Here is a 23089-nt window from a genome sequence, read left to right as displayed (position 1 = left end):
TGTTTTATATTGAAAAACACATAGGGCTCATAAATTGTTGACTTCTACAGATTTTCAAAGGTCAGAGTTTTCCTTGCTCACAATATTAAATTCAGTATGGATTGGTTTTCCTAATGTTCCTTGTATGTCGGTGCTGTATTTAAGCAGGGTGCAGCCCTCCTTTGCAGGGCTTTACTTCAAGTGAGAAAAATCTTGTAGGCTGGAGACTGTCCTTGAGAAAGTACAGCCTTAAAAACAGAAATCCAGGGGCACCTGAGTGGCTCAGTCAGTTGAGCATCTGACTTCGGCTCAAGTCATGATCTCACGGTCCGTGGGTTCGAGCCCTGCAAAGGGCTCTGAGCTGTCAGCCAGAGCCTGGAGCCTGCTTTGGATTCTGTGTCTCCCTCTCTCTCTGTCCCTCCCCCACTTGTACTCGGTCTCCCTCTCTCTCAATAATAAATAAACATTTAAAAAATAAGTAAATAAATAAGCAAACAAACAAATAAAAACAAAAGTCCAGGGGTGCCTGGGTGGCTCAGTAGGTCAAATGTCCAACTTCAGCTCAGGTCATGATCGCACAGTTCATGGGTTCGAGCCCTGCGGACAGCTCAGTGCCTGGCCTCTGCTTCAGATTCTGCATCTCCCTCTCTCTCTGCCTCTCTCTGCCCCTCCTTGCCCCTCCCATCTCTCTCTCTTTTTCTCTCTCTCTCTATTTCTCTCAACAATAAATAAACATTAAAAATTATTTAAATAAGAAAACAAAAGTCCAGGGGTACCTGGGTGGCTCAGTAGGTTGAGCATCTGACTTTGGCTCAGGTCATGATCTCATGCTTCATGAGGTCAAGTTTCATATTGGGCTCACTGCAGTCAGCACAGAGCCTGCTTTGGATCCTTGGTACCCCTCTCTCTGCTCCTTCGCGCTTGCACTCTCTCTCTCAAAAATAAATAAACACTAAAAAATGCAAAATAATAATAATAAATTAAAATTAGAGTCCAACCCTCTGTGAGCAAGTCCAGCTGGGGCTGTGCTCAAGGCTCACCAGACTCCTCACGGCAATAATGCGTCACACCTTGAAAACCAAATGAATGCCTCCAAATTATGGCATTTCCATTTTTTTTTTATTTTAGCTATGACATTTCACTTTTTCCTTTCTTTCTTAAGAAACTCCAATATGGTCATTGTAGGAGAATAGGAAACACAGATTAATAAAAGATGAAAAAAGTCACGTAGAATTCAATTTTCTAGAAAGAAGCACCATTAATGTATCGGCTGATGCTTCTGGGTTGACATCCATACACATGTATAATCATTCGGTCTTTCCTAATAGACCTTTTCTCTTAGAATGCAAGGCTTTCCATTGAACAAGTAAAACGGCATTACCATTTTAAATACGCTCTGAGTCTGCCATAATTTACTGAAAAATTTTTAGCTAGAGGCTAGAGAAGAAGCTTTTCAATAAGGATGGACTTTTAAGGACAGAAAATGGCAAAAGATCTTGGGAGACTGCGTGGGCGAGCACTTTATTTTAATAAATGAATCAGTTTCCTAAAAACCATTTGCTGTGAATCTTCTGTACACGTGGCAATTTTCCAGAGTCTGTGAAAGAAAGAAAATGAAGTGGAGAAGGATTCCAATCCCACAGGGTTTTACTCTGCCAGGGGGAAAGGACAAGTTCCTCGGGTAAACATTCACTCAACAAGCCACATCACATGCCTGGAGCCCCAGACAGTGGCCTGGTGGGGCGCGCGGAAGTGTGGTGAGGACACCAGGAAACAGCTCTCCACGGCAGGTGGCTGGAGACGGCTGCGTGGGAAAGACGGCATTTACTCGGTGCTTCCAACCTAATCTCAGGTCAACATCAACTAGAGAGGTTCCGGATTCGATTGGGAAAGAAAGGTCTATGCAGAATGTACTGGGGAGGGAATGGGGGCTCCTGGATCAGAGCTGGCAGTGAAATTAATCAGACGACCTATGATCAAAAGTCCCCACTGCCTAAGACATATTTTCCTCTGGGGGCTTTCCTTGCAGGACAAAACATACACAGGGAGCCCTGAACTTGGACGCCCACCTGCCTGAAGTGGACATTACTGAGTCTGCCTTGTAAATAGTGAGAAACTGAGGCTCAGCACATCCAACCTGGTAAGTAAGGGAGGCCAGTGCCAACCCACGTTAATTAGCTTTTAAACTATCCCCTTTGATCCAATCATTGCCACCCTGAAAGTGGTTAAGTGCAAGCAAAAACCTAAACTGGACTTTGACAGAAGAGCCAGGCTCACATCTGTGCAGGAGTCCAGGGTGGAGGTAAGGACCGCTGGGGAAGACGGAAGGGAAGCAGGAGCGTGAAGATGGTGTCTGAGCGGCAGCAAGGTCCGCGGACTGCTGTTTCCTCCCAACCCCAATGTCTAGAAGAAGCCTGTGAGGTGCCTGAGCAGGACCTCTGTTCTCATACGCTGGCCATGCTCCAGGCAGCATAGACCTACAACCAGAGATGGGGGCCAGCCAGGATCTGCAGGGGTGAGAGGTGGAGGTGCCCATGTCCACAGCTTACAGAGCATAGACTTGTCTTGGGGGATCTGCAGCTGTAGCTGAGCACTCTGGGTAGCTCACAGCCCAACCTCTGCCCTTCCCCCTTTCCTAACCACCCCCGGGGGGCCTTTGGTTCCAAGAAAGGAAAGGCCCACCTGAAACCCCAAAGAGTTTGCCTGGGAGCCCCCTTCTCTGACAGAGCTGGGCGTGCAGGGGAAGAGATGAGAAGCAGCTGGAGAGAAGGACCATGGCAGGGGGCCATATATTTATTCGGCAAATTTGGAATCTTCTGATCCGTAGTCAGACACTTTATCCATTGCGCCACTGGCCCCCTCCTATTCGGCAAATTTGGGACCTGACTGTGGAAGCACCTTCACCCAGTTCCCAATGTAGGTTGGCCCGTGAGACTCCGAAGTTTCTCTGAAAATGCCCTGAGGAAACAAAAGGCAGTAAGGCAGTGTTCCCTGCTGACCGGGACACTTGAATTTTAAGTTCTGTTTTTGGCCTCTAGAAGGCTCTCTCCCTCTCTCTCTCTCCCTCTCTCTCTCTCTCTCTGTCTCTCTAAAGGCACAGGTCACCTTTAGTTTCTGCCCCATGGTTCTCCAAGCTCTGTGATCTCTCAGTGGACTTGAGCCTCATGATGGGTTTTTCCAAAGCAAAGGAATATCCCCAGTCACCTGACACAGAAACATATTAACTTAAAATTTTTTTAAATGTTTAATTATGTATTTTAAGAGAGAAAGAGAGAGAGAGAACACAAATGGGGAAAGGGCAGAGAGAGAGAGGGAGAGGAAGAATTTCAAGCAGGCTCTGTGCTGTTAGCACAGAGCCCAAAGTGGGGCTTGAACTCACCAACCGTGAGATCATGACCAGAGCCAAAATCAAGAGTGAGATGCTTCACCAACCAAGCACCCAGACACCCCTCACCTTTAAGCAACACAGGACAACACAAAGAGTCCAGGGAGCAGCCATCCGTAAGGCCACACATTCTAACTGTGCAGGTAACCGCAGATAACCCAAGAGTTCTTACCTGTCGCTGCAGTCAATTTGCTACAGGTAAGATTCATCTTCCAATAAGAGGCACCAAAAGCTATTTCTAGCCCACGGCGGTGGCCTAGCCCTAACTCTAAGAATTACAGGATCTTCCATGTTTGGGTCAGTTTTATCGTTTTTTCCGCAATGAATGGCCACCATTCAAGATGGCCTTTGCCCACTATTCCATCTGCCAGCAAGTTACAAGGGGATGGAAATGCTACCTATTCCCTAGTCTCAAAGCTCAAAAAAAAAAAAAAAAAAAAGCAGGCAATTAGCTGCTGTTACTGGGAACAGATGGGCGTTCGGCAAGGGGAGACGGGCGCTTCTACGTGGGAGACCTGAGATCGCATGCGTCGTTCAGAGAAGCCAGCAGTCTGGAGTTACGATTAGGAGGACGAGAGAAGAATGACATCTTAGGGCTTCCAAGTGCAACTGTAGGTTTAAACATGTATGTAGTCAGCACTTAAAGTGATCTTCTTTTCAGGCTATTTCTGTAACTATGTGTATGGGTGCAGGATGGCAGTTTCAGGCTGAGGCAGAGTGAATCTACTAATATTGCACGTGCGCGGGCATGCACACACACACACACACACACACACACACACACACACCGTTCTTATATTTACATCAAGATTAAAAAGAATATATCAAAATGTGAAAAGAGTTTCTCTTGGGTGGTGAATTTTTAAAAATTTATTTTCTAAGGCAAGGTTATAATTTTCCAAATGTCCTTATATGAACATATTTTTGTATTAAGTGCCCTTCATATCATTGTTAATATCTGCAGAAAGAGCGTGTCCCTTCCCCTCAAGGAAATTACAGTGGAATGAAAGAGATGTGACGTCCCTAAAATGTTTGCTTCGATCCTTTCTACAAATCCCAGGATCATAAGTGATTTCACTGTATGTCAAAAATGTCCATTAGCAAAACACTGTTCACATAGAAGGAAGAAGGTCAAAAGCTCATTTTTTTAAACCATTTGATTTGGAAAGAAAGGGGAAAGTTTCGTGATAATGTTTTCTTGTAGCAACTGCTAACATAAAGAGTCAGTATTATATAACAGAAATAGGGTTGTAGGTTTGGCAAATAAAAATGCAGGATTCTCAGTTAAATTTGAATTTCTGATAAACAACATACAATATTTTTAGTATAAGTATGTCTTTTGCAGGATTTATGCCTTTTTCTGGCAATCCCAAATGGAAAGGGTCCAGGATAAGAAGGCTTACTTTTTAAAAAATTTATTTATTCAAATTCAAGTTAGTTAACATAGAGTTTAGTATTGGTTTCAAGAGAACCTTGTGATTCATCACTTACATACGACACCCGGTGCTCATCCCCACAGGTGCCCTCCTTAATGCCCATCCCCCATCTAGCCATCCCCCCCCCCAGCAATCCTGTTTGTTCTCTGTATTAAAGAGTTTCTTATGATTTGCCTCCCTCTCTCTTTTTATCTTATTTTTCTTTTCCTTCCCCTATGTTCATCTGCTGTGTTTCTTAGATTCCACATATGAGTGAAATCATGTGGTATTTGTCTTTCTTTGCCTGACTTATTTCACTTAGCATAATACATTCTAGTTCCATCCATGTTGTTGCAAATGGCAAGATGTCATTCTTTTTGATCGCCAAGTAGTATTCAATTGTGTGTGTGTGTGTGTGTGTGTGTGTGTGTGTGTGTGTGTGTATACACCCACACATATATGCATATAACACTATATAGCACATCATCTTTAGTCATTCATCAGTTGATGGCCATTTGGGCTCCTGCCATTCTTTGGCCATTGTTGATAGCGCTGCTATAACATTACAGTACATGTGCTCCTTTGAATCTGCTTTTTTGTATCCTTTGGATAAATACCTAGTAATTCAATTTCTGAGTTGTAGGGTAGTTCTATTTTTAATTTCTTGAGTAACCTCCATACTGTTTTCCAGAGAGGCCGCACCAGTTTGCATTCCCACCAGCGGTGTACAAGGGCTCCCCTTTCTCTGCATCTTCTCTGGCATCTGATATTTACTGTGTTGTTCATTTTAGCCACTCTGACAGGTGTGAGGTGGTCTCTCCATGTGGTTTTGGTTTGTATTTCCCTGATGATGAGTGATGTTGAGCATCTTTTCATGTGTCTCTTAACCATCTGGATGTCTTCTTTGGATAAATGTCTATTCATGTCTTCTTCCCATTTCTTCACTGGATTATTTGTTGTTTTAGGTGTTGAGTTTGATAAAAGGCTGCTTCATAGTGAAGGAAAGAAATAAAACGAAAATAGGCAACCGATATTGCAAATGACATATGGGATAAAGGGTTAGTGTCCAAGAAACCTTACTTTTTAATGTTAGTCTCTTACCCTGTTTCTAAGACCTGGAATTCAGTTTTCTGTATTAAATAGGACCACAGGCTACTGACTGCCTTGATGGTCTATCTAGAGGCTTACAGGGTGAAGCCATGTCTGTTAGGAAGCTCACCTCCCAAAGACTGTCATTGACTAAAATATTTTTTTTGCCAGACTTGGACCGAAGTGTTTGGCACATTAGCTTTGACATATTTGTACCTGTTTCATAGATTTAAAATTTTAGTTTCACTGTTCTAATATTTTTAATCATATAAGTAGGTTCTACTTCCACTTAGTATTTGGAAGGATGTAAAAAAGAAAAATCACACCCATCGCATCAACAAAAAGGCAAAGGCAACTTCCTAGCAAGTCACTGAGGTGCTGTGGATGCAAAGAAACCTGAGAAAACCAATGTCTAGAAAGACAAGCCTGCCCTGTGATCTAGGGCTGCAGCACCCTTTCTTGTCACTCCTGAGCTTGGTGGCAGGAATGATGGAGGTGGAACTCAACCAGAGAAAGTGTTCTGGGGTAAGAGGACACCATGCAATGTGCCGATACACCTCTGGGCTGGCATGGCACCCTGGAATCTTGGGAAGACACAAAGGCAAAGTTAGTCCTTTCCACCTTAATTCTGTGACCCATGAATTTTGATGAGGGTGGAAGAGGGTCAGGGTGGAGCTGGAGAGCAGTAAGAGACCATGAGATCTCTGTGAGTCTTACTCCTGCAGTATCTGAACCTCAATCTCTTGGCCTCACAGTTTCTATGGCTCAAAGTCGCTGGGTGTTCCACATATGAAACACTGCAGCCTGGCAGTCTCACATCTTTGAGGTGTAGCCACCTTACTGTATGACTCCAGAGCCCTGGAGCATGGCAAGAGGAAGAAGCATGAACTCACCTCCAAAATCTGAAGCAACAGATGAGCTGAGTCTAAAGAAAGATGCAAACATCAACCCAAGTCAACTTAGGTTAAAATTGAAGGTAGAAACCCCTTGGTGTTTCAGGACCTTGTAATCCAAGCCGATAAACAAAGTAACTCTTGGTGCTTGAGTTTCTGCTATAGGTATAAAATACATCTGACCAGCTCAACTCATGATTAGATCACACTCATCAGTCCCAATATTCTAGTTGCCAAACAAACAAAAGGTTTCCCAAAACAAAGAGAATATATCTATGTCTATATGTGTATCAATATCTGTCTAGATCTAAACTGTATCTGTCTATACATAGACACATACTGTTTTCTAGCATATATTATTCTCTCAGAAAATGCCCAGCACCTCAGCATGCCATAATAAATAAATATGCAATGAAATAAATGACTGTGAACCAAACTTTGGAAAAATATCAGTCAACAGAAACAAGCCAGCAGATGGCTCAGATTTTAGAATCAACAGATAAGTACTTTATATTTTTTAATGTTTTTTAAAATTTATTTTTGAGAGAGAGAGGGCATGAACAGAGGAGGGGCAGAGAGAGAGGCACAGAATTCAAAGCAGGCTCCAGGCTCTGAGCTGTCAGCACAGAGCTGGACGCAGGGCTCGAGGTCACAAGCCATAAGATGATGACCTGAGCCAAAGTTGTATACTTAACAGACTAAGTGACCTAGGCGCCACAGTAGGTAAGCACGTTAAAATAACTATTAGATAAATATATTTTTTAAGTATAGAGAAAGAATAAAGAGATGAAGACTCTCAGAAGGAATTTTTAAAAACTATATAAATGACATCATAGAACCAAAATATGCACTATCAGAAATAAACTCCTGCTGTATAGAATTAACAGCAGATTAGACACAGAGAAAAAATGAAAAATAAATTGGAGTAAAAGTCAATACAAATCATCCAAACTGAATTATAAGTTGGGGAAATGTTTTTTTAATTGAATAGAGGAAATAAATGAAGTAGAGACTAAAAAGACACTACAAAAGATCAATGAAACTAAGAGCTGGTTTTCTGAAAAGATAGACAAAACAGACAAAGCTGTAGCTAGACACATCAAGAATAAAAAGAGATGACTCAAATAAATAAAATCTGAAAGGAAAGAGGAGACATCACAACAGATACCACAGAAATGCAAATAACACTATGAACAATTAGACACCAATCAATTGGACAACCTACAACAAATGGATAAATTCCTAGAAACATCTAACCTACCAAAACTGAATCATGAAGAAATAGAAAATTTGAACAGGTCAATAATGAGTAAGAAGATCAAATGAGTAATCAAAAGCCTCTCAATAAACAAAATGTCCAGGACCAGATAGCAATAGTGAATTCTACCAAACATTTAAAGAAGGATTAATACATTTTCAAACTCTTTTAAAAGATACAAAAAAATGAATATTTCCAAATTTATTTTATGAGGCCAATGTTACCCTGATACCAAGACCAAACAAAGATACCACACACACACACACACACACACACACAATTACAGGCCAACATCCTTGATGAGCATAAATACAAAAATCCTCAGGGGCACTGGGTGACTCAGTTGGTTGAGCATCTGACTTCAGCTCAGGTCATGATCTCACAGTTTGTGGGTTTGAGCCCCGTGTCGGGGTCTGTGCTGACAGTTAGCTCAGAGCCCAGAGCCTGCTTCTGATTCTGTGTGTCCCCCTCTTACTCTGACCCTCCCCTGCTCATGATCTATCTCTCTCTGTCTCTCAAAAAGAAATTTTAAAACAGTTGAAAAAATCCTCAACAAAATATTATCAAACTAAATACAATACATTAAAAGGATCATACATGATGATCAAGTGGGGTTTATTCCAGGGATGCAAAGATGGTTCAAGGTATGCATATCAAACAGTGTAATACATCACATTAACAAAAGTAAACATAAAAATAGTATGATCATAGGAGTGCACAGCCTGCTCAGTTGGTAGAGAAGCAATTCTTGATCTCAGGGTCATGAGTTTGAGCCCCATGTTGGTTGTAGAGATTATTTAAGGCAATAAAAAACAGAAAGGGTGCTTCAATGGCTCAGTTAAGCATCCAACTCTTGATTTTTGGCTCAGGTCATGATCTCATGGTTTGTGAGTTCAAGCCCTGCATCAGGCTCTGTGCTGACAGTACAGAGACTGCTTGGGATTCCCTCTCTCTGCCTATCCCCTCTTCTGTCTCTGTTTTTTACTCTCTCTCTCAAAATAAATAAACTTTTAAAAAGTGAGGAGCTCCTGAGTGGATCAGTTGGTTGGGTGGCCAACTCTTGATTTCAGCTCAGGTCATGACCCCAGGGTCCTGGGATTGAGCCCGGAGTCCAGAGTCATGCTGAGTGTGGAGCCTGCTTCTGATAATGACTAAGGAGATCGAATCAGTAATCAAAAGCCTCTCAATAAACAAAAATTCCAGGACCAGATAGCACTGGTGAATTCTACCAAACATTTAAGGAAGTATTAATACATTTTCAAACTCTCTCTCCCTCTGGCCCTCTCCCCTGCTCCCACTCCCTCTCTCTGAAATAAAAAAAATAGAGGTGCCTGGGTGACTCAGTTAAGCATCCAACTCTTGATTTCAGCGCAGGTCATGATTTCATGGTTCATGAGATCAAGCCGCATATTGGGCTCTGTGAGACTGACCCCCATGTTGGGTTTCTCACTGACAGCCCAGAGCCTACTTGGGGCTCTCTGTTTCCCTCCCTCTCTGCCCCTCTCCCCGCTTAAAAATAAACACTTAAAATAAAACAATACATAAAAATATATAAATAAATAAATAAATAAATAAATACATAACATTTTTAAAAACAGGCAGAGAAACTGAACATTTTTTCAATGAAGACACACAGATGGCCAACAGTAAATAAAAAGGTGTCAACATTACCAATCATCAGGGAAACACAAGTAAAAACCACAACAAGATACCACCTCACACCTCATCCAAAAGTTCAGAGCTAAGAAACACTGGTGAAGATGTGGAGGAGAAGGAACCACATGTGCTGGTTGGAAATGTACATTGGTACAATCACGACGGAAAACCGTGTGGAGGCTCCTCTGCTATTGTACTTCTGGACACACGATGGAGGGAAACAGAATCCCTAGCGTGAAGTGATACGTGCAGCCCCATGTTCATTGCAGCCTCATTTACAGTGGCCGAGACAAAGAGACAACCTAACTTATCTCAGGCAAATGAATAAAGAGTATGTGGTTTACGTATACAAATGGATTATCATTCAGTTATGGAAAAAGAAGGAAATTCTGTTTGTGACCAAAGTGCTGAATGTTAAGGATATTCTGCTGCGTGAAATAAGTCACACAGAAAAATACAAACACTGGTTCACTCGTACGTGGAATCTAAAAAAGCCAAGTGTATAGGCACAGAGAAGAGATTTGTGTCAGAAGAGGTTGAGCTTTGCAGGGGGGTGAAATGGGTGAAGGCAAGTGATCAAAAGGTACAGACTTCCCGAGACAAACTTATAAGGGACCTAAGTTCTGGGCATGTCAGGTATGGAGTGAAGACTAAACTGAACAACACTGTACGGTATATTTACAGTTGCAAAGTAAGTAGATCTTAAAAGTTCTTACCACAAGAAGCAAATCTGTAACTATACAAAGTGATGGATGTTAACTAAATTTATTGTGGTAATCATTTTCCAATGCATACATATATCAAATCATCATGCTGGACACCCAAAACGAACACAGTGTTGTAAGTCAATTAAATCTCAGTAAACCTGGGAAAAAATAATTTAAAGAAGAATGAAGAGTGCCCCAGGGACCTGGGTTGTCAAGCATTTGAAGCTCTGTAAATTTAATCAGAATCAACACAAAGCAAAAGATAACTGCATACTTAAATGGCTTAAAACCAATGATGCATAGAAAATCTTAAATGAAACCAAAGAAAAATCCACAATAGATCCAGGGAAACACGTTTGTTTGTTTGTTTGTTTGTTTGTTTGTTTGTTTTTAAATGCTGGACTTCTTGGAGCACCTGGGTGGCTCCCTCAGTTGAACTTCCAACTGTGGCTCAGGTCTTGATCTCACTGTTTGTGATTTCGAGCCCCACATCGGGCCTTGCACTGTCTCCCTCTCTTTCTGCCTCTCCCTTGCTTGTGCTCTCCCCCCAAAATACATAAACATTAAAAAATTATTTTAAAAATTCTGGACTTCTTACTCCAAACAATGGAATATCAAAAGTACTGAAACTTTAAAGTTCTGGGGAAAATAAAAATCGATCACCCTACTCTTCAACATCCAGTAATAAGAATCTTCAATAATAAAGTCAACTGTTCTGAAAAATGAGAGCTGATTTTGTTGCTTTGCTTAAAGATCTGGTACTGCACATGTTCCAGCTTGGAAACAAACAGGACCCTAAGTGGAAAGCCAGCAGAATCTAGAGAAAGAAATTAAGAGCACTGGAAAGAATAAGTGTGTAAGTAAACGGAAATACTATTTTGGGGTTTTTTCTTATTTAAAAAAATTTTATGACTGGTCAAAGTAAAAAAATAACTATGTTTTTGGGGAGGATTTAAACACATGTAGAAGTAAGCAATATGACCACAGTAGCATGAAGAACAGGGTGGGGTGTACCTGGGATTATAATGTTGTAAAGTTCTTGCATTACATATGAAATGCTGTAACATTAATCAAGGCAGACTGGGATGCAGTTAAAGGCCCTTATTATAATCCCTGGGGCAATTGCGACAAAAGTAATACTGATATTTAGCTAAAACTAGCCAATAAAAAAAACATGTCATGACATAATCTAAAAAACCCCAGGCAATCCGGAAAAAGACAAAAAGGGAGGAACACAGAAACAAAAACCATAAGAGACAAATACAGACCAAATACCAAGATGGTGGATATAAACCTGACCATATCAACAATTACAGTAAATAGAAATGCACTAAACACTTCCAATAAAAGGCAGAGATCTTCATTTAAAAGGCATTAAAGAAGGACCAGATGCTCCTGTCTGTCAGGTTGGCCTTGCCCACCGTTACGCTATTTCCAGAATGTTAAATACAAAGGTGTGTCAAAAGATTGAAAGAAGAGGAAAAGATAGACTGGACCCACAGTAAGCGTAAAAGGACAGATGTGACTGTATCAGACAAAATAGAATTTCAGAGCAGGAGTAGTGCCCACATGAAAGATTCCATGGTGAAGTAAGCTAAGACTCACTCAAAATTGTGCCCCGAGGGTATGGGGGAAGCCTGGCCCCGGGCAGACCTCCTGTTTCAATTCCCCCAAACACCCCAACTTTTGACTTGAGTTAATTGCAACTTGTCAGTTGCACCTGACCCACCTCCTGGACCGCATCCTTCCCCTTCGGACTGAAACAGAGATAATGCAGCATCTGTTAGCTAAATAGCCCATCATGTATTAGATTGTCAGTTTAATTCCGCCAGCACCAATCATAATTCTTTCAAAACAAGTTATGTAACCTTGTGTTCTTTTGGTGTTTTTTTTCCCTTTGTATGCCTGCATTCCCCACTTGCAATTCGGAGCACACTTTCAATTTGGGTCAACTCCGCGTCTCCCTGATTACAATCCCTAGGACCCCAAATAAACCCTTTTGGTTCCTTTACAGCCTCTTTTGGGTTGACGCCCGCTATGAGGAGAATCTTTGCATAATGACAGAAAGGTCAAACAGTCAAAAAGTTATAAGTGTGTATGAAAATATATAACAATCTGAAAAGATATGAAGCAAAAATGGATGGAACTGAAAGTATTGACAGCAAACACAGTCCTTGTTGGAGATTTTAGTGCCCTGAAAATGATAGAGTATTTTTGCAAACAAAAGCTCACTAAGAATATAGAAGACGCGAATAACATTATCAACATAATTGACATTTGTAAAACACTACGCCTGATATCGGCAGGACACAAAATGTTTTCAAGCGCTCATGGAATATTGACCAAGAGAGATCATGCTGGGCCAGGAAACAAGTCTCTGGTACATTTCAAAAGACTGAAATCGTAAATACTACATTCTCTGACATTTCAATCACATTAAAATTCTATATTAATGATTACAAAATGTTTTAAAAATCCAAATATTTGGAAAATTTGCAACAGACTTTAAATAAGAAATGGGTCCTCAAAATCCCCAGAAAAATTAGGAAATATCTTGAACTAAGTGATGAGAAGACACTTAAAGGATGTAGATATAGCGGGGGCACTTGTGGGGAGAAGCACTGGGTGTTATATGGAAACCAATTTGACAATAAACTATTATAAAAAAAAGTAAAATTCATAGTTTTACATAGTTACATATATTTTTTAATGCTTATTTATATTTGAGAGAGAGAGACAGAGCCAGAGACAGAGAGCAAGCAGGTGAGGGGCAGAGACAGAGAGAGAATCCGAAGCAGGGTCCGGGCTCTAAGCCGTCAGCACAGAGTCCGACGCGATGCTGACATGATCTGTGAGATCACGGCCTGAGCCAAAGTCAGAGGCTCAACCCACTGAGCCACCCAACCGCCTCTTTAAATGGTTATACTTGAACAGAATAATAGAAAATCAGTTATCTAAGCTTCTAATATAAAAACACTAGTGAGAAAAGAAAGCAATATATACGCAGGGAAGTAGAAAACAAATTATAGAGCCTATCAATGGAGCCCTACTTTGGTGTTTTCAAAAGATTGATGAAATTTCAACAGAATAGAAAGAAAGTACATGTGATAAGGACAAAATTGTAATGACACCTACAGATCGGATTTTCCACTATGAGAAGGATGATAAAGGCACATCATGAAAAACACCAAGCCACAATAATTTGCCAACTTAAATAAAATGACCAAATTCCTTGAGAAGTCTCACAAATGAGAAGATCTGAATTGTTATATATTCGTTTTTTAAATTGAATTTATAATTAAAAATCTACTCATAAGTGTTGGTTCCCATCGCTGGAGCTTCCCGGGTGGGATCTGAGGGCATGGAGAGACAGGAAGATGGCGGCCATTCAGGATGGGGAGGCGGCAGGCGTCCTGAGCCAGGGGGCTAGTGTTGGGTGCTGCGAGATGAGCTCTCCTCCTCACCTCCAAACCTGAAATCTTCTGTAGAAGAGTGTTAACTGGGCTCAGTCATTGGACCCTCTAGAAGGTTTCAGCCCACATCACTCTCAAGGCTGTGTCCTTGGGGCAGCTTCTGGGAGCAGGGAAGGCAAGTGGGACCCACTTTCCTAGAACAGGGGCGGGGTGAGGAGCCACCGACTGCCCAGGTCCGGCTCTCAGGTCAGCTGGCAGTCACAGTCTCCTGGTGACCTCCTCCAGCAACAACAAAAAACCCTTACATCCCTTAATGATGTAATGTTAAGCTCTTTCAGAAAAGAGAGGATGAAAAACTGCAAAGCCAGCCTAAAGGCGAATCCTGATAGAGGTCTTACAAGAAAAAAAATTACAGACTAGTATTTCTCATGCATACAAACATAAAAGTCCTCATTAAATATTAGCAGATTGAGGGGTGCCTAGGTGGCTCAGTCAGTTGAACATCTGATTCTTGATTTCATTTCAGGTCATGATCTCAAGGTTCATAGGTTCAAGCCCTGTGTTGGACTCAGTGCTGCCAGTACAGAGTTTGCTTGGGATTTTCTCTCTCCCTCCCTCTCTCAAAATAAATAAACATTAAAAGGGGCACCTGGGTGGCTCAGTCAGTTCAGCATCTGACTTCAGCTCAGGTCATGATCTTGTGGTTGGTGGTTTCGAGCCCCGCCTTGGGCTCTGTGCTGACAGCTCAGAGCCTGGAGCCTGCTTCAGATTCTGTCTTCCTCTCTCTCTGCTCCTCCCCTGCTCATCCTCTGTCTCTCAAACATTAAATAAACATGAAAAACATTTTTAAAAAATATTAGCAGACTGAATCCAACATCATGACCTAACGGGGCTCATCCCAGGAATGCAACATTTGTTCAACATTCAGAACTCAATCAGTGTAATTCACACATTAAGAGAAAATTGTTTGATCAGGTTAACAGATGCAGAACAGATGGACAAAATTCAACACTTGTTCATCATAAAAATAATCAGCAAAGAAGAAACAGGAATTTCTTCAATCCAATAAAAGACATCACAGTTGACACCTACAGCCAACACCATATTTAATCATGTCATTTTGAATGCTTACCATGTCTGATGGGAGGCAAGGCTCTGAGTCTTTTCTTCCACATTTTATTGGTGGTCCCCAAAGAATGTAGTGAGACATTAAACGATAAAAACTGATGACTGAAGAATAATTAAAGTTGGCTTTATTTGAAGCCCATATAATCTCTGCTTAGAAAATCCTGAAGAATATAAAAAATGACGTCAGAATTAATACGTGAACTTACCCGAATAACAGTAATCAAACAAAAACAGGTTCATCTGTTCTCAGAAAAATGGAAACATACATTCACAGAAGACTTGTACAAGAATGATCATATGAGCTATTATCTTAAACATCAGAAACAACCCAAACGTCCCTTAGTAGTTGAATGGGGAAGGGAAGGAAAAATAAGATAAAAACAGAGAGGGAGGCAAGCCATAAGAGACTCCTAAATACAGGGAACAAACTGAGAGTTACTGGAAATGGGCGACTGGCATTAGGAAGGCACTTTGCGGGATGAGCACTAGGTGTCACACGTAAGGGATGAATCCCTGGGTTCTGCTCCTGCAGCCAAGACTACACTGTATGTTAAGTAACCTGAATATAAATTAAAAAAAAAAAAAGAAAAAGAAAAGCCAACTATGGTCGCTCTGCCAGACAGCAGAAAACTACTCACCAAGAAGAATGAACGGCTTCTCAGTACACATAACACACATAAACATCTCAAAACATCAGACTGAGTGAAGGTCCAGATCCAGAAGGTTCCATGGCATCACACGATGCCATGTATGGGAAGTCCTAACCTAGCAGAAGGAAAGCAGTTTCCTGGGCCTGGTGAAGTTAAGGAAGGGGTTGGTGGTCATAGAAGGGACCCCAAGCAGAAACAATGTACATCTTTTTTTTTAAATGTTTATTTATCTTTGAGAGAGAGAGACACACACACACAGAGAACATAAGCTGTGGAGGGGCAGACAGAAAGGAAGACAGAATTCCAAGTGGGCTCTACGCTAAAAGCAGAGAGCCCCAGTGCTGGGCTTGAACTCACAAACCATGAGATCATGACCTGAGCCAGAGTTGCAGTGGGATGCTTAAAAGACTGAGCCGCCCAAGGAGCCGGAGTAACAATGTATATCTTGATTGATGTGATGGCCACACATGAATATACGCCTGTCAACATTCATCAAAGTAAATAAAAGCCCTGCAACGCATTGTATATAAACGGTCCCTCAATAAAGTTGGTTAGAAACCGCAGTGTATGTTCTAGATCCTCAGATGGCAACCTTACGGAGAAGTGTATGTGATTTCATGTCCCACCGTTCACTTAGATTGATGAGTAGGCTGATACCACGCTTGGTGCAACTCTGATACTCACAGACTTCGTGAAAGACAACGAGTCTTTATACATCAATGCTTTAGCTGTGTTGAGTGGAGACCAGTGACAGCTATTGGAGTAGAGAAAAATGCTGGAGAATCCAGAGCCCACCAGCCCCGAGACTTGTCATGATGCTGAGCTCAGGAGACCCAGACTAAGTGGGGACACAAGTCTCCCACACTGTGAGCATCTATGGGACTTCCGGAGGGCCTTCTTTTCTGTCCCTGTCACCAAAGGTGGTTCATTTCCATTTCATTGGTTTTGTAGTTTCTTTGCTCTCTGATCCTTAAATTCATTTTTATAGTTGCTTAAAAGCTGTAAGCCTAAGAGTCTGTAGCATGTTATGTTTGCATATACTTAAGTAGAATTGCAATAGAGAATGTAAGTAAACATCGGGGGTCTGTGAGAATATTTTCTCCTTTTAAATGGATCAATACATTATTCAAGGCTGGGAAATGCTGAGTATTTGTAAATGGTGTTATAATTGGAAGGGATCCAGAAATCTTGATTGGATGCCGGGGCTGCCAGGAAAAAAAAAAAAACGTAGTAGAACTGCCAACGGTGACTCTTTGCACAATTCAGGAACAATTCTGCCTCTGAGCGCACAGAGGCCAATTTGCTGGAACAGCATGAAAGGAATTCTTGTGCAAAAAAAGGAGGCAGTGGCTTAATTTCCAAGGGAGGGGACACTTTTGAGGATGCTGAGGCCAGGACTGAAGCCATGTACAGTCCCACCATTGTGGTGGGATTTGAGGGGTCTGCAGATAGGTTTGGGGCCGCTGTTTGAATTGGGATATCGGTGAATTCCATCAGTGAACTATCTGATTTGTCAGGGCTTTTGAATTTGCCAGTGACAGAAAACTCTTAGTTCAAATCACCCCGAGGGCAGAAGATGGAGACATTGGCCTTGGCAACTGGAGACATCAGGTAGAGCTTTCTTGAGATTGTGAGGAACTCGAATCACATTTTCAGGACTTCATTTGTTTTCTGTCCTTGCTTTGATTTTCTTCTGCACTGTCTCCATGCCAAGTAGCATCTGTGACTTGGGAAGCACCTGGCAGATCCGACCATGATGGTTGTAAGACGTAAGTTCTGCAGGCAGGAGAAAAAAGCTTTTGTTTTCAGATGATTCAAGCATGAGTATCATGGTCCTCAGTTGGACCACGTGAGCATTCCTGGTCTCCCACTGCAGCCCAGGGACTGTGGTCCCCAGCAGGCAGCGCTGCCCAAGAAGCAGGTGTCTGAGAAGAGAGTAGAGCTTGGTTCTCTGCAGGAAAATCAAATTCGTGTTTGTTGCCAGGAAAAAAAAAAAAAGAGGGGGCGGGGAGACACTGGATGGGTGGCAGCTAGTTATAAATCTATAGCCATGGAAGTATCCGTAGCTGCCCACAGTCTTCAAGAAAATCACTCTGAGCACGACTAAATAAACCTCAGATGGATGAAGAGTAACAATATCTTTGGGGCCCAAGGAAAAAGTTTGTTAGGATGGAAATATAGATTGAAGGAAAGGCAGGAAAAATTCTTCCTCAAGCCTCCAAGGTCTTCCGAATGGACTAAGAATGCAATTTACATGAGACAGATTAGCAGGAGAGGAAATCACAATTTTTATTATGTGTGTCTAACCAAGTCAAGACCTAAAGAAACGACTGAGGCAGGCGGTTTTCATGCCTTGTAGACAAGGAGACCATAAATCAAAGACAACTTACCTTTGAGAGCTTCAGCAAGTGAGGAATTCTAACCAGAAATAGGGCTGGGGTAATCCATTCATAAAAAGTAACAAGGGGTTGGTTATGCAGTCTTCTTGGCTCTGAATGTCCTATCTGCGGTGATATGGATGTCCCTCTAGCTCCGGGTGCAGGGGACAGCATCTTTCACATGAGAGATTTATTTCTTGCTCCCTGGCGGGGGATGAGGGTCTCAGTGTCCTTCCGTAGACTGGCTCTTAAGTAACTTCAATCAGAGTGACACATTTGGGGGCAGCCTGCCCGTGGCCCTTCAGTGGCTTTCCTATTGTTATATAACTTTATGCAAGGCCACTCATTAATGGATTGGCTTCAACCTGAGGCCAACAAGCAGTGGTGGGCCAAAAAGTCCCAAGCTTGACGACAGACCCGCCAGGCGGCGCTCATCCAATCTCTAGATGAAACAGGCATGGGCTGGGGAGTTCATTTCCGGGAAGACTGAAGGGGCGTCACCAGACTCAGGGGCCACCTTGAATAACTGGATGTGAAAGAGTAAGACAAAAGCCGATGGGTCAATTCCTAAGACCAATTTCACAAGTGTGTGCCAGGGACTTGTGCCTAATGTCCCCTCCTGGGGGACACCTGAGCACCACCTTTCCAGTGACCCGCGATGGGGACCAGGTGTTGAATCCCTCAACCCTCCAGCAAACCCTCAAAAATTTGCTTTCTTGAATATTATAAGAGAGTAAGGTACAACCAGGAGCAGAAGTACAGGCAGAGCAATGGAAACAAAAATTCTTCTTGGCCCTGGACTGTGGGGAGACCCCAGGCCTCCTCACGCCTGGTGCTCAAAGAAAGGAGTGTCTTTTCATAGCTAGGATAAGACCTAAGTTGCATGTTCTTGGATGAGAGGAAGAAGAGTGGGTGTGGGGAGAGCCCAGCGAAGGGCACAGAAAAGCCAGGAGGACCCCAAGGGAGGGAGCATTCAAGGTGCCTGGCTGTTTTCAGGATCCTGCATGGCTTGGGGGAGAGGCAGCACAGGGGGATGAAGGCAAAGATCACAAAAAGCACTCCCTGTTGTGTTGTTTGCCCGTCTTCGTTAATTCATCTGATAAACACTTGCTGTGGCTAGGCCACGTACTATAGATGCCCCTGGAATTCAGTGCTAGAAATACAGAAGTGACTCATGGTAAGGAAGCTGGAGCACGGAAGGGGAGAGAGGGGATTGAACAAGTATATGTAACATCATCTTCTGAATGTGGAGGGGTGTAGATCTGGTGGGCGTGGGGGAAAGGCTGTTGGAGGCCCCTTGGGCAGTTTGCTGATGTCACTCCTGGCCTGGCTTGCAAACTCATGTCACCACCCACACAAGTGGATTCCACCCAAGGCTCCGTGTGCAGGGAAGACCCATTCAGTCGTGCCCAGGAGTACATCAAGGCAGTGTCCTGCACCTATCACACACTTTCCACACTTCCCTTGGTCCTTGGTTTCTCCTGGTTTAAGTGCCAACCGATGACCGTTTCCCAAACAGCCTGTCCCTTACACTTTTATCTCAGATTTATGATTCGCGAATGTCCATGTCCATCTAAGCCCAAATGCCTGGGCGGGCCCATTTTCAGAAACCAACCAGTGGCTTGGGAGAGAAGTCATCTCAGGAAGACGCATTGCCTGACTCTATACCAAAGACGCAGGTACCACCCATTTGTGTTCTCAGTGCCCCTCCCCCAATACTGCTATCAGCCCAGCCAGGCATGCTTGCATGGCCCACTTTGGGGGTCCTGGGAACAGAGTATAAATAATGCCTGGTCTCTGGATATGCCATATCCGGGCCTGGTGCCTGACTCCGGGGAGGGCCGAGGGCCAGAGACATAGTCATAAGAAAACATATCTTGGGGGCGCCTGGATGGCTCAGTCAGTTAAGCCCCTGACTCTTTTTAAAAAAAAAAAAATTTTTAACATTTACTCACTTTTTGAAAGACAAAGACAGAGCATGAGTGGGTGAGGGGCAGAGAGAGAGAGGGAGACACAGAATCCAAAGCAGGCTCCAGGCTCTGAGCTGTCAGCACAGAGCTCAACACAGGACTCGAACCCATGGACTTAGAGATCATGACCTGAGCCAAAGCCAGACACTTAACCAACTGAGCCACCCAGGTGCCCCAGCCCCCAACTCTTGGTTTCAGGTCAGGTCATGATCTCACAGTTTGTGAGATGGAGCCCTGTGTCAGGCTCTGTGCTGTCAGGTTAGGATTCTGTCTCCTCCCGACTCTGCCCCTCCCCCATGCTCACTCACGCACTTTGCCTCTCAAAAATGAATAAATAAACAAACAAAAAAGAGAAATCATATCATGTATCAGAAGTGCTCCAGACCGAATTCCAGATTCTGGATTCTGATGGGCCCCTGTTTCATAAGGACTGTTTCTGAAACCTTCTCAGTGGCCAATGTGTCTGCAGTCTGTGATGCTAATGCGGTGGATGACTTCAGCGTGTATTAAAAATGGATCCCTGGAGCCTCCTTTCAAGGAACACGGTTTTGTCCCTGATTTTAGAAGAATCCCCTCGATTCACTGCTGACTTTTGGCGGGACCACAGAAGGGTCAGTCACTGAAGTGCAGTGTAATCAAGCAGCCTGTGCAGTGGGCTGGCCCTGGAGCAGTACCCAGTACCCAGGCAGGTACCAAAGGGTAAGCAGAGGTCTGTCACCTCTGCTGACCGGTGGCCCAATCCAGAACAGAGCTTTCATTAGTGGCTCCCTTAATCGCCAGGTCTGCTCTGTGCACACCTATAAAAAGCCACCAGAGGACAAAGGTGGCTATTAAGCTGAGTTAGTAGTGGTCAACCTTCTGTCTGGACTGAAAAAGAGCTGCTGCCCCTTGATCGCCTATGGAAGTAGCTCTTTGCCTCCTTCGGACCCTTGAAAGGTGATGGTTTTATCACTACTCCTCTTCACTGGCCAGAGTCCAGAGTTCAAGTTAAATGTGGCTGTGGCAAGTTTTGCATGAAATGAGGTCATGATCTTGCGGTTCCTGAGTTCAAGCCCTGTGTCTGCCTCTGCGCTGGCAGTATGGAGCCTGCTTGGGATCCTCTCTCTCTGCCTTTCTCTCTCTCTCTCAAAATAAAAAAATAAACTTAAAAATTAAAATAGAAGAGACAACGGAAGAGTCAACCTAGACCTTGGCCTGGAATCAATCTCCTCTGTCTGCTGCTCAGGGTGGATAGGCACTTACTCCAAGACTCACTGCTGAGTAAGCGAGGCTGTGCTGAAGTCGGGCACCCAGAGGAAAGAAAAAAAGAACAGACAGGGGGCAGAAATGCATCATGGTCCCAGAGCACGCTGGGCTTCCTATCCATTTGGAGATTCTCTTTTCTTCCTTTTGAAGATGAGAAAACAAAGCCCCTGAGACACCAGGTGATGTCTCTGCTGTCATCTCTTAATGTGTAGCCTGAGGAGACAGTAGACCGAAGGAGAGGAAGGAAAAAAGAAAGAGAAAGAGAGAGAGAAAGAAATGGAGGAAGGAAGGAGGGAAAGAAGGAGGGAGGGAAGGAAGGAAGGATGGAAGGACGGACCTGAACAATTTATTGCCAATGCAATAAAATCTTCTGAAGCCTGCAAAATCCCAACACCTCCTTGAATATCTCAGCTAATCAAGGCTGCATGGGTATTGTTTTTCTTCACTAAGGACAGAAACCCTTCTAAAATTGCTTTCCCCCTTCATTTCAACCCACTGCCTCTGAGAGCATCTGACAGAAAGTGGTTTGGATGCTGGGTTGCACAATTAGCTCCTAATTTTGTCAGACTTCTTCCTGCTAGCCTCACTGTCATAATCGTGGCTCTCCACGGTGCCCAGGCGGCTGGGACAAAGGCTTTCTGATTCCATGGGAACACTGATTGAGGTGGGATCGATACAGAGACATCGTGATTCTCTCAATCGGACCCCCAACCAATTTTTCAGCTAAAGTCAATCTTGCCCACATACTTTAGGGTTTTATTATTAGTCCCCTGTGCTTGGGACCACCCACAGTGCAACCACAGGACAGCACTTGGCAAAACAAATGTGATAGTCAAAGACAACAGAAGAATTAGCCCGGGACAATGTGACCTGCCTCTCCAGGTGAGGGGACAGGAAGAAGGAACATTAGGGACTCTAAGGCAGTAAGCCTCAAATGATTATGGACACAGAAATCCTCAGCCATGGTTTTTTAACTTTCTGTTTATTTTTTTGTTTTGTTCTTGTTGTTGTTTTGTTTGGGTGGTTGGCTTTTTGTTGTTGTTGTTGTTGGTTAGTTTTGTTCTTGTTTTTGTGGATAAGGGGAAGCAGCTTGCCCCCAGGCTTCCTGTGGCTCCCTGCCTTGTGGTACCCCATGTCCACCTGGTTTGTCCCCTATAAAGAGGTGTGGGAGAACGGGAATTTGTCTGGGGTCCTTCTCCCCTCCCTCAGCCCACAGAGCCTGACCTTGCTGGGCAAGAGGAGTGTTCTGCATCTGAGCATTCTCAGCGATTCTCAGGTGACATGGCCCCCGGGAATGCAGCCTCGTAAAAATTCCATTTTTGGAGTTAATTTTAACAGATACCTTTTTTTTCCCCCTTTATCCAAGAAAAGTAACACGTCCGATGCCCAGGATCAAAGAGCAAATCCAAGTCTGAACCGCACGCGGCTCTGCTTAGCAGTTTAGCATCTTTACAAAAATTAACCCGAAACGTTTCCACTTGTGGCGGACAGAGAGCAGGGAAAGGGGGACTGAGGGGCGGGAGAGAGATTGGCAGACATTCAGATGGGATTTTTATGCGTTTCTTACTCTCACACGTCTATACCTCTGAGTCTCCGAATGTAAAGAGGCAAATAACTCCCAACAGTCGGCTAAGCTAACGCGGCCTTCGAATTCCAAATCGAACGCAGTTTGGCTCAGGTTTTCCAACAGCGGCAAAACCAAGCTGTCCACCGGGAGGAGGGCCAGTGGGGGCCAATTAGGAAGGAAGAAATTAAAGAAAGAATCGAGGCAAGGAAAAGGCGCAGATGAAAGGTCCAGTGGAGAGTGAGTGACCAGGCAGGAGCGCCGCAGCCAGAGCGGGCAGGCGGCCGCGCGGGGTGGGGACTGACAGGTGGGTCGCGCTGCCGGGCCCGGGCCCGGGAGCGAGGGGGCGGGAGGTCCCC

This window comes from Suricata suricatta, chromosome 2 (genome assembly GCF_006229205.1).
Source record: "Suricata suricatta isolate VVHF042 chromosome 2, meerkat_22Aug2017_6uvM2_HiC, whole genome shotgun sequence".
In the NCBI taxonomy this organism is placed as follows: domain Eukaryota; kingdom Metazoa; phylum Chordata; class Mammalia; order Carnivora; family Herpestidae; genus Suricata; species Suricata suricatta.
Note: the sequence above shows the minus strand (reverse complement) of the source record.